Genomic DNA, 14,890 nt, shown 5'->3' with positions numbered 1-14,890 from the left:
ATTGCTTTTTGAGGGGCACCTGGGTGGCTCAGTTGGTTGAGCATCCAACTCTTGATTTCTGCTCAGATCATAATCTCAGGGTTGTAAGATCAAATTCCGCCTTGGGCTCTGTGCTGAGCATGGAGCCTGCTTTGGATTTTGTCTCTGCCTTTCCCTCTGCCCCACCTCCCCACTTAAGCATATTTTTTGATACACTAAATATATAGCTTTTTGATAAAATAATACTGATATATCAAAAGAGGGTAAAAGCAGCATTTATATTTCCTGGAATAAAACAGTTTCAGTGTACTAGTTAGAAAAAAATGATAGCCTACTTGACTGCATTCCTGGGCCCCTAAATCATGATGTAATAACAAGTACATGAGGAAGATTCAGTCTACTTGACAAGAGTAAAGTACTCTGTCCAGTCCTACTATGATAATACTGACTAATGCCCACCGCATCTTGAATGCTATCAACTACTCTGTAAGCAGCCTTACACTTCTGCTCAAAGAGCTCACGCTGGAGAAAAGCATCAGCCAAGTTCTACCTACCTTGCCCAAAGTTTGAAAAAAAAAAAAAAAGAGGTCATGGTGGATGGAGAAGGTGAGTGAAAAGACTGGTCACATATTCAGTCAGATCGTCTTTTCCAACTTCGGAAAGTTAATACTGGAGAAGAGCCCTTTGACTACATTGACTGGGTGAAGGGCCACAGTAATAGCTTTCAACTTCCACGTCAGGGACACCAGGCAGGGAAAAGGATTATGGGCATGTGGTGAATATGGGGAGGTATTCAGGCAGAGAACTTGGTGGTTTGTCATGAAAGAGGCTATAGTTATTTACTAAACTGTGTATTTGTATACTTACTAATCTATCTCTTCACACTGGCAGGGATTCTTATCCGTTTTATTCCCTCTTGTATCACCAGGACAAAGCACAGAGCTTGGTACACCTAAGGGTTGAAGGGATTCAGAACATGCCACCTCAGAACATGCCACTCTGGCATGTTGACTTTTTTGAGTTAAAGCCCTGGAGAAACAGCACGTGAAGGAAGGGCGCTCTAACCTCCTTCTTTCTACGTAAAAGCAGGTCATAATGTTTCCCATGGGAAAGGTAACCTCCCTGCAACAGGAAGAGAAAAAACAGTCCTATCACCAGAGACTAGGAGTTGACACCAAAAAAATGACCTGCATAGGAGCGCCTGGGTGGCTCAGTGGGTTAAGCACCCGACCCTTGATTCTAGCTCAGGTCATAATCTCAGGGCGATGAGATCAAGCTCCGAGACTGGCTTCCAGTCCAACAGGGAGTCTGCTTGAGATTCTCTCCCTCTTCCTCTGCCCCTCCCCCTACTCGCTCTCTCATAAATAAATAAATAAATAAATAAATAAATAAATAAATAACTCTTTTATAAAAATGGACCCACATAAGAACCTACTAGAAAATGTTTTTCTTCCATTAATTTCCCCCACATATTTCCTAGGTCATACCATTGTCCCACTTGCCCCTAGCCACAAGCCCCATTGTCTTGTCATGTCCCTCAAATTACTTTCTTGTTTAAAAAGTTTTGTAAGTTTTTGGGCCTAATAGCTTGTTGAAGCCTTCATTTTTCTTTTGAAAACTTCCACATACATGTAAAGGTATTAAATAAAATGTGTATGTTTTTCTACTGTTAATCTGTGTCAGTTTAATTCTTAGGTGCAGGCTCAGAATATAAGAGGGTATAAAAGTTTTCCCCCCTGTAGTAATCAGTAAATTTCTGAAGTGCATATGCTCTCACCAGTAGAGTTGTGTGCTTACCAAGATTAACTTGAATTTCCTAAATTGTTTATGTCAGTTGTACTTGTTACTACAATTATGTAATTAAACTTTATGCAAATTGATGAAATATGATTGATGACGGGTTTGCCATGTAAACTAAGTTAAATACTTTGAAAGATTTCATAATTGTGAGTCACTAACACATATTCTGTGCTATATGAAGTATAGACAAGAAAACTGCAAAAAGTTGACAGACTTGAAAAAAATCTAGAAGCCATTTATACTCAAATTTTTTGCAAGTACATGAGCTTTCATTCTAAGTGTAAGGAAACCAAAATTGGAAATTATAGAGTATATTATGGATATATTTATTTAAAAAAGAAAAAGTAAAACTTCTCTCAGCACACGCATCAAAAGTAAAGGTTTTGGTCTCCATCAACAGATCTGTAAACAAATACAAATTCACTTTTCAAATTTATTTTATTTTTTAAAAGACTTATTTATTTATTTGAGAGATAACACAAGCAGGAATGGCAGAGAGTGGGATGATTTTAAGCAAACTTTACACACAAAGTATGGAATCCAACATAGGGCTCGATCCCACAACCCTGAGATCGTAAGCTGAGCCAAAACCAAAACCAAGAGTCAGATACTTAGCCAACTATGGCATCTAGGTGCTTCACTTGTTTTTTTTTTTTTTTTTCACTTGTTTTAATTTAAAGTGAAATGTTAAAATATGTATCTATTTTTTTCCTATATCCATATTTAAACTAAAGAAGAATTTCAATTAACTTTCACTCACAGTCCTGGAAAGAGTAGGAGGGTATCACTATATAATGTAGAAAACATGTAACCTAATATTCACTTCGGAAAGTTATTTTTTCTTAAACTATTTTATGTTGTTGATGAAGGCTACCAAGTTCTGCTAATCATAATGAACCTCAGCATAAAATATTTTAATTTTAATTCATGCTTTAACTGGGACAAACTATTAATATTTCCCTTCCTTTGGAAACATTAACTTTGATGAAAACATTGTTTATGTAAATAACTGTTCCGGACAAGGAAGTTTCCAAGGAAACATGCTTCAAATTCTTCAACAGAATATGCAAATGAAAGCCTCTTTTCTGTAAAAATTGCCTCTGAGTGAGGGACAAAGCCTAAAACAATAAGCCAATTCAAAGAGATAAAAAGAAACAAGAACTGACAAAGTAACTACAAGTCATTTTTTTTCAAAGGCCATGAAAATTATCTCCTGCCTTACAGATTTTAGTGGGCAGTATCAATATTTGCCTATTGCCAACTGGGGAAACATTAAAAGTCATTTGGGTTTATATGCTTGTGAATTTGCATGGTGATGTCTTTGCCTTTGAAGAATATCCATTCAACTAGCGGATTATTGAGATTACATTGCCTTGCCCTGTAGTTTGTGACAGTATCTTGCCCTCTTTCTATAGCAGAAATCAATGTGACTTCCCTGACAAAAAAAGATAGAAACAACAGAGACCCCCCCCCAAAAAAAACAGAGGAAACTAAACAGTTCCTACCACTTGTAGGCATTATAAAATTATATCTACAGAACACATTCACAAAGATTTATCATTTTACCCATTAAGCAATTATTTTATCACTCTATGAGAGGAGGAAGAGGAAAAGGAGAAAGATAAATAGTAGTCCTGTAAGACATCACTGCCTCTGACCCCCATAAACCCAGCATTCAGTTATAGCATCCACCACTCTACTCTTAAATTCTCAAATCAAGCAGGTCTAGTCTTCTATCCCCTAAACATACCATGAAATTACACCTTTGCTGGTACAAAATGTACCAACTCATAGAATCCATTTTGGAAGAGAATGTTATAGGCTTGGCTATACCTGCTCTAAACTGCAACATTGGTTGTAAAGACAAAACTGTGAATTTAGTTTTTTTTTTTTTGTTGTTGTTGTTGTTGTTTTAGGAGCTTTTTAATATTTTGAAGGAAAAATAAGGAAGACCAAAATGAAGACCCTTTCAAAGAATTTCAAAGAGAAACAGAGCTAGTCAGCAATTAAAGCAGTAGAAAAAGCCATTATTCAGGACTAACACAATAAAGAGAAAAAGACTACAGTATAGAACTGGGCTCAATTCTAAATACGACAAAGAAAAATAAAAATTTATAGCTAAGGAGTAAGGGTGGAGTGAGGGGAGGGAGATCCTCTGGATAGAAATTTACTAAGAGGGAACATGAGGCTTACATAAGGGGGGATTCTAGCTAAGCTGACCAAACAGAATTTTTATTGAAGGCAGGCCAGGGTGATCAAGACTTTACCTGGGGGGTGGTGAGGATGAAGATCCTGATCAGAGAGCAAAGGTAGAGGATTTTGGCTAATTGAACTTAGTAAAGTTCTTGCTAACATTGGGCAAGGCAAAGATCACAGAAGTCCAAAGTGAAGGCCTATTTGGGAAAAGGATTCAAAGGAAACTGACTAAACTTTGATCAAAGAGTGACTCTTCCTCAGTGGCTTTTTGTGGCAGCGAGACCCACAAATAAAGGGGAACACCAGGGCTGCGGCAGGGGGAGGAGTGTGGGGCCCAGGCTAGGGTGGTCTGGCAGCCTGGGCAGCCAGTGGGCAGTGGGCTCCGTCTGGAAAGGATTCAAGATGACCAGGGAACGAAGAAGCTATTCCCAAAAAGGTCTGACTCAGTCAAACAGACTTCAAAGTTATGGCACTAGGGGAGTTAATTCTAAGGTGGAAACAGTATGAAGCATATGTCCAAGCTTTGTAGGGCAAGTACTTAGATCTTAATTCTAATGATGTAACTGGGTTAAGAGAGTCTGAAGGAAAACGAAAGCAACAAGGGCCTGCTCCTAGAGAAGATATCCTTGTAACCCGACTAGCAACCAGGGAGCAAGAGATGCAATAGTGTACCGCTCAAATCCAGTTCCTCAAGTGAGTCCAGCAGGCTAGTGCTGCCCAGCTGAGATCAACAAGACTAGGCCCAGAGATCAACCTGTTTTTCCTAAAAGTGAAAGGTGAACTGGAAGAGACTAAAGACAAACTGGAACAAGCCCAAAACAAACTGAGTGCCTGGTAGGTAGACAAATCATACTCCCCAGTCAACTTTCCTTAAAAAAAAAAAAAAAAAAAAAAGACTTTCCTGAGTGCCCCACTATGAGAAAGCTGTGGTGGGACAGCCAAGTACTCGTTCCACACCAAGACTCAGACTTTTTAAGCCAAAACCAGCTACATCCTTATACTATCCAGCTTGTAATGGTTCATGTAAAACTTATGAGATGAACCTTCTGTTTCAGCTTTCTTCTCCCCCCTCACCCCTTGCTTCAGAGGTCTGGTGGCCTCAGACTCTTCCAAAGAAGTGACCCCCTCCAAAATATTCCCCTTTTGGAACATGTAGACACTTGAGCAATGTTTCTGTTTGAAGAAAATAGAGGGAGAAACAGAAGTCTTAAGTCTGTGGCACACAGTTTGGAGGAATGAAAATCTAGAGACTCAAAATCATGAATTGAACATGTAAAATTCCAGTAAAATGTAAAAATGGAATATGCATGGCTCTTAACCATGAGCATAGTGACTTAGAGACACTGTATTATCAGTTTTGCCAATAAGACTGTGAACTTGGGGATTATTGTTGAACTTCTGGGTCAAAACTCAAAAGAGGTGAATTTTGCCTTTAAAGAGTTTATTAAAAAAAATTAGAGTTTATTTGCTAAAAACCAGCTTAATAGTCATGAGAGAATTAAATAATAGATGTCAGTACAAGTAGTTCATATATTTAACCATTTAGTTTTGGGGCTCTATATTACTTGATTGTGGTTTTAATCAATGGTTATTCTTTGAATGGTTGCTAACGCTGTAGATAATCTTACTGAGGACTATACAAACAAACATAAAAGTGTGGTATCAAACTTCAGGTTGAAATTGTTTGAAGCATTATAAACATTCATTTCACTATTAGATTGTATAAGGATATTGGCTATGATGAGACTTACTGTGTTATTTTTTTCCGTAGTGAAATTAAATCCCCATTCCATTCAACAGGCGCATGTTGAAAGAGCATTATCATTAGTGTTAACAGGGGAATGTATTTCCTTCACTGTATTTGTGCCTTTTGTATTGCACTCTTGATATTAAATTAAATGTGCCTTGAAAAAAAATAAAAAAGAGAGAAACTCTTCATCAGGCCCTAGGGGTCAGTAGGGGTAATTTTACTAAATGTTACTGCTAGGATCTTGCACATTTTGCAAAAATAAGAGGATTTCTCTTAGGGAATGGGTAAATAGTTCAGTACACAGAGAAAGCAGACACTTGTATAAAGAGAAAACTAAAACATTCAGAAGAGATAGTCAAAATGTGCTGCCAACATCTGCTATGAGATAAAAGAGGAATGGAGAAACACTAGGTAAATAGAGTATATAGACAAGATGGTTGATATCTGAGTTAGAATTATCCCTGAAGCAAACGCAGACAGAAGTGTTTGTAATAGTGTTTATAAAGTGATTTGTCTGGGAAATGATCCAGGTTAACACTTATAAGAAGAGTGGAGAGAAAAGAAAGCCAATAAAAGATGCAATATGAATAAATGACCACTGTGGGCAACTGAAACCAAATCCTACTAAGGAACTGTGGGAGAGGTAGAGAACATGCTTCAGGGTTATCCCAAACGAGAAGCAAGGAAACTGGGAAAGTTCCACATCACCTCATCCAGTATCTTTGAGAACTGTTTCTGGAGACATTAACATTCCAGCACTTTAGGTGTGTACTGAATTGGAGCCAAGCAAACTACTCTGACACACAAAATGCCTGCAAGGAGAGAGTCATGTGTGTTTGCAAAGAACAAGCCTCAGCATTAGAATGAATACCAAGAGGGTATGGATGAGCCTAAGTTAGAATAACCCCAAGAGGGTATGGATGAGCCAAAGTTAGAATAACCGACACATGATCCAGTCACACTTAATGTAACACATCCCATAAAATCGAGGACCCTATTGTCAGGTGGCTAAAACCGAGAGCCCTTAAACTAAGTTCTATATGGTGATTAATAGAAAAAGAAAGAAAATGCTACATTCAGAGAATATGCAGAACATAGCAAAAGAGCACAGGAGAAGAATGGAACACAGTACCAACTAAAGTGCAGAGGGCCAAGAAGAGGCGCAGTGTAGCAGTCCCAACTCTAATAGAAGGACTCTGAAGAGAGTGGTAGTGGCGCATAATTCAAGAGCCAGATGCTAAACAAATTTAAAAGAAGCTTGGGAAACCTGTAGCCACGTTAAAAAATTATCACAATATCAATAAGACAAAATATGGGTCAGGAAAATAAAAAATGATGAGAAAAATGAACATTAGGTTGAAAAAACAAATGCCCAGGTCAAAAAAAGTACAAAGGATCCACCTTTCATAAACTTCCCTGATACATCGTAATGACAAATAAAATATAGAGAACCAAAATGGGATGGCCACTTTCAAACTCAAAATAAATATTTCCATTGACCAGAAATGGAATATGAATGCAAAAGAGCATGAGAGGCTGAAGTTTTGGAACTAGAAAAATCAACAAAAAGATATACAACCTTGCTACAGGAGGCTGAACCAAACTAATCACAGGCTTTGTAAATAGATCTGATATTTTCAATATTTCCGTCTGCCATGAACTGCTAATTGTTATCATTTGACTTGGTTCTGAAATGGAGAACCCGCTAGAAGTAAATGAAAAATTTACTGGATCACAGAATGGATCACAGAACCGGCTAGAAGTAAATGAAAAATGCTTGGCAGGGTGTGTAACAAAGTGGAAAAAGGGGAGAGAGGGGCAGCCCGGGTGGCTCAGCACCACCTTTAGCCCAGGGTGTGATCCTGGAGTCCGGGGATCAAGTCCCATGTCGGGCTCCCTGCATGGAGCCTGCTTCTCCCTCTGCCTGTGTCTCTGCCTCTCTCTCTGTGTGTGTCTCTCACGAATAAATAAATAAAATCTTAAAAAAAAAAAAAAAGAGGAGAGGAGAAGTGAGGGATGGGGAGAGAGAGAGAGTGGAAGTTCTAAAATGCGTGAAGAAATATAGCATTAAAAGACATCCAAGGACATCAATAATTAGAATGTAAATTCATTCCAATTAATTTCAGTCTGTATTTAAAAATTGGGGAAAGAGTTTAAAATAAACTTGTTGAATATTTGCAATGGAAAAAGTAAGCATTGTTCTCTTTAAACTTAACAAATTGCAAAACTTATAAATCCTTAAGAAATTAAATTGTGAATATAAAAAGATCATTTAAATATACCAAAAATGAAAAATAATGTCATTAAAATAAAATGCAAGGGTAGCCCGGGTGGCTCAGTGGTTTAGCACCGCCTTCAGCCCAGGGTGTGATCCTGGAGACCCGGGATCGAGTCCCACATTGGGCTCCCTGCATGGAACCTGCTTCTCCCTCTGCCTGTGTCTCTGCCTCTCTCTCTCTCTCTCTCTCTCTCTCTCTCTCTCTCTGTGTCTCTCATGAGTGAATAAATAAAATCTTTAAAAATATATATAAAATAAAATGCAATATGTGTGATTAACATAGAAATGGAAACAACTATGAAGTGATCAGGAAAATAAACATAAAGGAAGGAACTCATCAAGAATACAGTTCAGAAAAGCATAAAAATGACAAAGCAGTGAAGAATATAGGAGACTGAAAGGCTAAAACACTTGTCCAATTGGGGAAGCTGACAGACGTGTGATATTTGAAGAGATAAGTGCTTCAGAATTTTCCAGAACTGAAAAAAATGCATGTGCCTTCAGACTAAAAAGTGCCCTCTGATTTGTTGGCACCTTCCATACATAGACACGACATACTGATGCTGTAAAGCATCGAGGATAAAGTGACATTCGTGGAACCTACCAGAGCAAAAAGGAAAAATTACTTACAAATGACACTCAGAAAGAAGACACACTTCTCATCTGCAACAATGCATTTCAAAATTCGGTGGAATAATTGTATCTGAGGACAGAAAGAAGAGAAAAAATAGAAAACTGTCAACAAAATTTATACTTAACCAAACTATTATTCAAGAGTGAGGGCAAAATAAAGGTGTTTTCAAACACAGTAGGTTCATTTACCTACTAGCCATTCTTTAATTTTCTTAAGAAAATTAAACTATGTATTTTATCAGAAAAAAAGTGAACAAGGAGATAAATAAATTAGAGAAAATAGAAAAAATAGTCAGCATTAAAATTGATAAAATACTGTCTGAATTCAATTAACTACATTTGAAAAATACTAACTTTGTGTTTTAAAGTGGGGGATTAAAAGTCTGCTAAAGTAACAAGATAAGGAATTTCAGGGGTTGTTCAATGAGCAAATCATGCTAAGATCTTTTCTCCCTTTTAAAGATTTTATTTATTTATTCATGAGAGACACAGAGAGAGAGGCAGAGACACAGAGAGAGGGAGACACAGGCTCCCTATGGGGAGCCGGATGCGGGACTTGATGCCAGGACCCCGGGGTCACGCCCTGAGCCAAAGGTAGAAGCTCAACCACTAAGCCACCCAGGCGTCCCTAAGATCTTTATTATTGTGTGGTGGGAAAATAGAAATATTAAAAACAAGATAGGTTTGAATAAAAAATTGTACTTATTTTGATTTAGGATTAAACAAAAAAAATTAACTGCCAAATCCATACAAGAGAAACTTAAACAAATATACATATTTGAATATGTAGGTATTAATCTGTATTCTACATATCTCAACAAAATAACACAGATAGTTGGAAATAAAGGAGTTAAAAAAGATACAGCATGCAAATACAAAGATATTGAAGCAATATTGATATTGATATCAGGAAAAACAGAATTTTAAGCAAAAAACATTCATTGGAATAAAAAAGGTTGGCATACAATCATAAAAGAAATAATCTTCCAAGAAGGAAAAATAATCATGAAATTGTATGCACATAACTATACAGGCCTGAAATATAAAATGCAAAATCTGCTTGAATTACCAATAGAAACCTTAAAAAGCCAGAAACATTATATAATTTTTAATGACAACTGATCAGAAATAAATAGAACAAGCATAAAACATATAAGAAGGGCTATAAAAGTTTTTGATATAATTGTTTAGAATATTTATTAAATATATGGAAGCATTCCCAACTTATTTTCCTCAATTTTTCTCTTTTCCCTTTAAAAGTCATCACTTTTATCTGAACACAGGAATTAATTGTTTTTGCTGCAATAACTCAATAAAGAGTAGAAAAATGGAAGAAACCAGTAACAGTTAAAGAACTTTATTTTGTAAATATATATATGTATATGTATATATGTAAATATATACACACATACATTATTTACTCATTTTCCACTCAAAAAGGTGATTTCCATTAATAATTCAAGGAACAAATCTGAATCTTATATAAAACATTTCTAAGATAGGATACCATCCAACTAACTTAAGAGTGTAGCCTTGATGCTAAGACTGGTTAGGACACTTAGAAAAAAGGAAAACTGAATATCAATATCTTTTATAAGCATATTTGCAAAAATGCCTTTTTCCCCCCAAACTCTGATTTAAGTAAGTCATAGTCAGCAGTATCTTAAACACACATATACATTTTTGTCTAGTTTGGTTTTACCATAAGAAGAATTGAATATTAATGTAAGATACCATTGTCTCAGATCGAAGGAGTAAACATATATGACAATCACAATAAAGAAGTACCCTGACCAAATTCAACATTAATGGTTTAAAAAAAAAAAGAAAATAGAATTTAAAAAGAATTATTATATCCTGGAAAAGGCAGTCTTATAAAAATCAAATATTAATGTAGGATACAATAGACTCAAATTTAAAGAAAACCCATATGACAACCTCAATAGAGAAATACATTTGGCCAAATTCGACATTGATGGTTTTTAAAACATACACACACAAAAACAGAATTAGGAGAGAAGCACTACATCCAGATAAAGGAAGCCTTACAAAAATTCTTAGGAAACATAATAAATATTGACATTGAAGTCAGGAGAACAAGGAAGCCTGCTATTACTATTCTATTGAATATCAGATTAGTGGTATCAGCCATTTCAATAAGACAAAGAATCAGAAAGTTATAAGAATATTAATGAGAAGATAAAACTGACCATATTTTCAGAAAACATGCTTGTTTAATTAGAAAATCAAAAGCAATCTAGAGTCACATTGTTAGAAATAATAAAAGGCATTACAAAAAAAAGCACCAGTAATCATCTACTACAACATATAATAGAAAATGTGATTTGATTTTCAGTAGCAATAAAGTAATTTATAGTTTCAATACAATTCCAAACAAAATCCTCATCATGGAACATGATTTTTCTATTCCTATTTTTTCTGGGTTTTTTTTTTCCTCTCATGAATTTCTAGCCTCTTTTGGATTAGAATCTTGGACTGTCATTACATTCTCCTGTTAGTTTGGAAATTATATGCTTAGAGTTTAACAAATTTATATTTATTGTGATTACTGCTATGTTTGGATTCATTTATACTAATTTTCTATGTGCTGCTATGGACTTGATTTTTTAAAATTTAAATCTAATGAATTAACATAGTTTATTATTAGTTTCAGAGATAGAGTTCAGTTAGTTATTCATCAGTCATAGAACACCCAGTGCCCATCACATCCTATGCCCTCCTTAATGCCCATCACCTAGTTACCCCATCCCCACCCTACTCCCCTCAGTTTGTTTCCTAGAGTAAAGAGTCTTATGGTTTCTCTCCCTCTCTGATTTCATCTTATTTTATTTTTCTCTCCCTTCCCCTATAGTCCTGTTTTGTTTCTTTTTTTTTTTTTTATTTTTTATTTATTTATGATAGTCACAGAGAGAGAGAGAGAGGCAGAGACACAGGCAGAGGGAGAAGCAGGCTCCATGCACCGGGAGCCCGATGTGGGATTCGATCCCGGGTCTCCAGGATCGCGCCCTGGGCCAAAGGCAGGCGCCAAACCGCTGCGCCACCCAGGGATCCCCCTGTTTTGTTTCTTAAATTCCACATATGAGTGAGATCATATGATAATTGTCTTTCTCTGATTGACTTATTTCACTTAACATTATACCCTGTAGTTCCATTCATATCATTGCAAATGGCAAGATTTCATTTTTTGGACGCCTGAGTAATATTGTTATACAAACACACACACACACACACACACACCCCACATCTTCCTTATCCATTCATCTGTTGATGGACATAGTCTGGTTCTCTATGGGCTCTCCCCATAGTTTGGTTACTGTGGACATTGCTGCTATAAACATCAGGGTGCAGGTGTCCCTTCGGATCACTACATCTGTACCTTTGGGGTAAATACCTAGTAATGCAATCCTGGGTCATAGGGTAGCTCTACTTTCAACTCTTGAGGAAGCTCCATACCATTTTCCAGAGTGGCTGCACCAGCTTGCATTCCCACCAACAGTGTGAGAGAGCCTAGAATTTTTTCCCTGTTTTCTTTTTTTGCTTTCACTGATTTTTTATGTTCTTTGAGATTAGAGTTTGATTTTTTTCATCACATTTTTCCTTCTCCTGTCAGTATACCTTTTCCAGTTACCCTTACTATTTTAAGATGTATATCTAGCAAAGTCTAAAGTGTTGAATCTGATGGTAAAGTCTATTGTTTCAGGGATCCCTGGGGGGCTCAGCGGTTGAGCGTCTGCCTTCCACTCAGGTCATGATCCCCGGCCAGGATCCAGTCCCACATCCGGCTCCCTGCAGGGAGCCTGCTTCTCCCTCTGCCTGTGTCTCTGCCTCTCTTTCTCTGTTTGTGTCTCTCATGAATAAATAAATAAAATATTAAAAAAAAAAGTGTTGTTTCACCTGGCTCTCTCCTATGGTCTCTTGTGTGTGTGTGTGCGTGTGTGTGAGAGACAGAGAGAGAGAGAGAGATTGAGATTTTTCAACTTTGCACTCATATTTCTGTACATTTGATATGAGAAAATTATTTGAGGACCTGCTTGAAGTTTTATTTCTCTAGAGAGAAATTGTATTTGTGTTTGGAAATTGCCTGGAGGCACCACCAATCCTAGACAATTTAAAACGATATTCTCCATTTAAATGTTTTAGATCAACACGATATGAATTGGCACGTTAAATCGGCTTGATGGATAGTTTTTGGATATAATTTCTCATATTACTTTTTTTCCTTTTTCCCAGAACAAAGGTTGAGACGAGAAACAGGAAAATGCCCTCATTGTTCCCTTCAGCATTGCAAGTTCCTTTCTCTTTACCCTAGACCCTTACACGAGGGTCTTGGCCATGTGCAAGTGTCTCTCTCTAAAGAGACTGTGCATCCTGATGGGTTGTAGGCTTTATAGTCTATTGCCTGCAATCTGTTTACCCTTCCAAGGGTATGCTTTGGATCTTTCAGTGTGAAAGCAAGTTTGGCTCTTCTGTACTTCCGGTGTTTCCACCTTCATTTTATTATTTGTCCTTTTTATTAAAATTTTAAAAGATTATTTATTTATTTATTTATTCATGAGAGACAGAGAGAGAGAGAGAGAGAGAGAGAGAAGCAGAGACACAGGCAGAGGGAGAAGCAGGCTCCCTGTGGGGAGCCCATTGCAGGACTTGATCCCAGAACCTCAGGATCACGACCTGAGCCAGAGGCAGATGCTCAACCACTGAGCCACCCAGGCATCCCTATATTTGTTCTTTTAAAATTCCTTTCCTATTGCTATTTATTGCAACTATGCAATGCATTTCAAGATATCTAAATATTTATAAAAGTATAATAATTATTTTTTGGAGAATCTTTTAGGGTATCTTACCCACCATATTTTTAGAACTAGTAGCAAATTTGTGTAATATGATTGAGATCAATTAGTTTTTGTTTTTTTTTTTTATCTTAGGTTCCCAGTAAAAGTTTGCTTTACATTTTGGAAATCAAAACCTGAAATAAGCTAGACCAAGTGAAATCTCTAGAGATAATTATATGAGTTCCAGTTCCAATTATGTGAGTTTCAATAAGTATACATTAAAAAAAATCAGTAAACTAATGTTAACACACATTTTCAGAATAAGGACTAGCTCTGCTTGGATAGTCCAGTAACCTTGAAGTTCACAAGCCAGCACTCTATTTCCTTGTGCTTTTTGATTTGTAAAAGTTGCTAGATCAGAAATCATGAAAGGCAAAGGTCCTGAGTTCTAAGTAAAACTGATTTAAATTGAGCTTGCTACTTTTTTTTGACACTTCAAATATTGTTTATTTTTAAAATTCTAGCCCCATAAACATAATAATAGGAAAAGGCCATTGGATGATTATTTCTTGTTGATAAATAATTCATAGGCTGAAAAGTTGTTCATTCTAATTCCCATGACAAACTATTCAAAATTAGTAATTTATTCCATTGAAATTAGGTGTTTCTACCTGTGGTTTAATAGGCTTGTAATTATATAGAGGTATGTGTTTTGCATTTGAATAAATGCATTTAACTTTGCACATCTGTACTATTGTAACAAGTCTGGCTTGCCCAGTCAAGAGTTTTCACTGACTGAGAAGAATGCAGAAAACAAGTACAAAGATCACCCTCCATTGTGAAGAATAAGCTCAATTCACTCATTCAAAAACAATACTAAGATAAAACAAAACAAAAAAACAAAAACTGAATGACTTTAAAGATCCTTTTTTTTTCTCCTAATTTCTGTTTAGTAAGATGTCATTAAAAAATAGGTAGGAGCCTTACCATTGTATTTATTTAGAAATATTGCAATGTTCAAATAACATAGGATTATTAGCAGTTAAAACTCATCCTTTCTCCAAATTTCCTAGACATCTGTGTGGATATGAGGAACTTTTACTGTGAATATGAAGTACTCTGTGCCTTTTGCATTTGCTCACCTCTTCCTTAATTTATCTGTCCCCCCCTGTTATGCGCTCTGTGAATCTGAGTAGAATATAGAGCCACTCAGAAGCGCTTTCTACTTTGTTTATTTACTCAATTGATGAATTTGAGGAAAGTTTTTTAGGTCAAGAAGCTCATTAAAGAACAAAAATCAACAGATCTTAGAATATTTTGCCTAAAAGATGCTACTTTCCTTCAACTACTGACTAAAATGAAGTCAACTTGGAGAGCCAAACAGAACTTAATAGCATTGTATCCATATGGATTTGGGTAACAGTTTTGTTTTATCTGATGAGAAAAGAAAGATGGGGAATA

General features: G+C 36.3%; 1 pseudogene; it reads left to right on the top strand.

The window, feature by feature from the left end:
• The first annotated feature begins 569 nt into the window (after positions 1-569).
• Positions 570-5,131, top strand: LOC121478132 (annotated as a pseudogene).
• Positions 5,132-14,890: the final 9,759 nt, after the last annotated feature.

Source organism: Vulpes lagopus, chromosome 2 (genome assembly GCF_018345385.1).
Source record: "Vulpes lagopus strain Blue_001 chromosome 2, ASM1834538v1, whole genome shotgun sequence".
NCBI lineage: Eukaryota > Metazoa > Chordata > Mammalia > Carnivora > Canidae > Vulpes > Vulpes lagopus.
The sequence above is the reverse complement of the archived record's forward strand: the minus strand, read 5'-3'. Positions and strand labels throughout refer to the sequence as shown.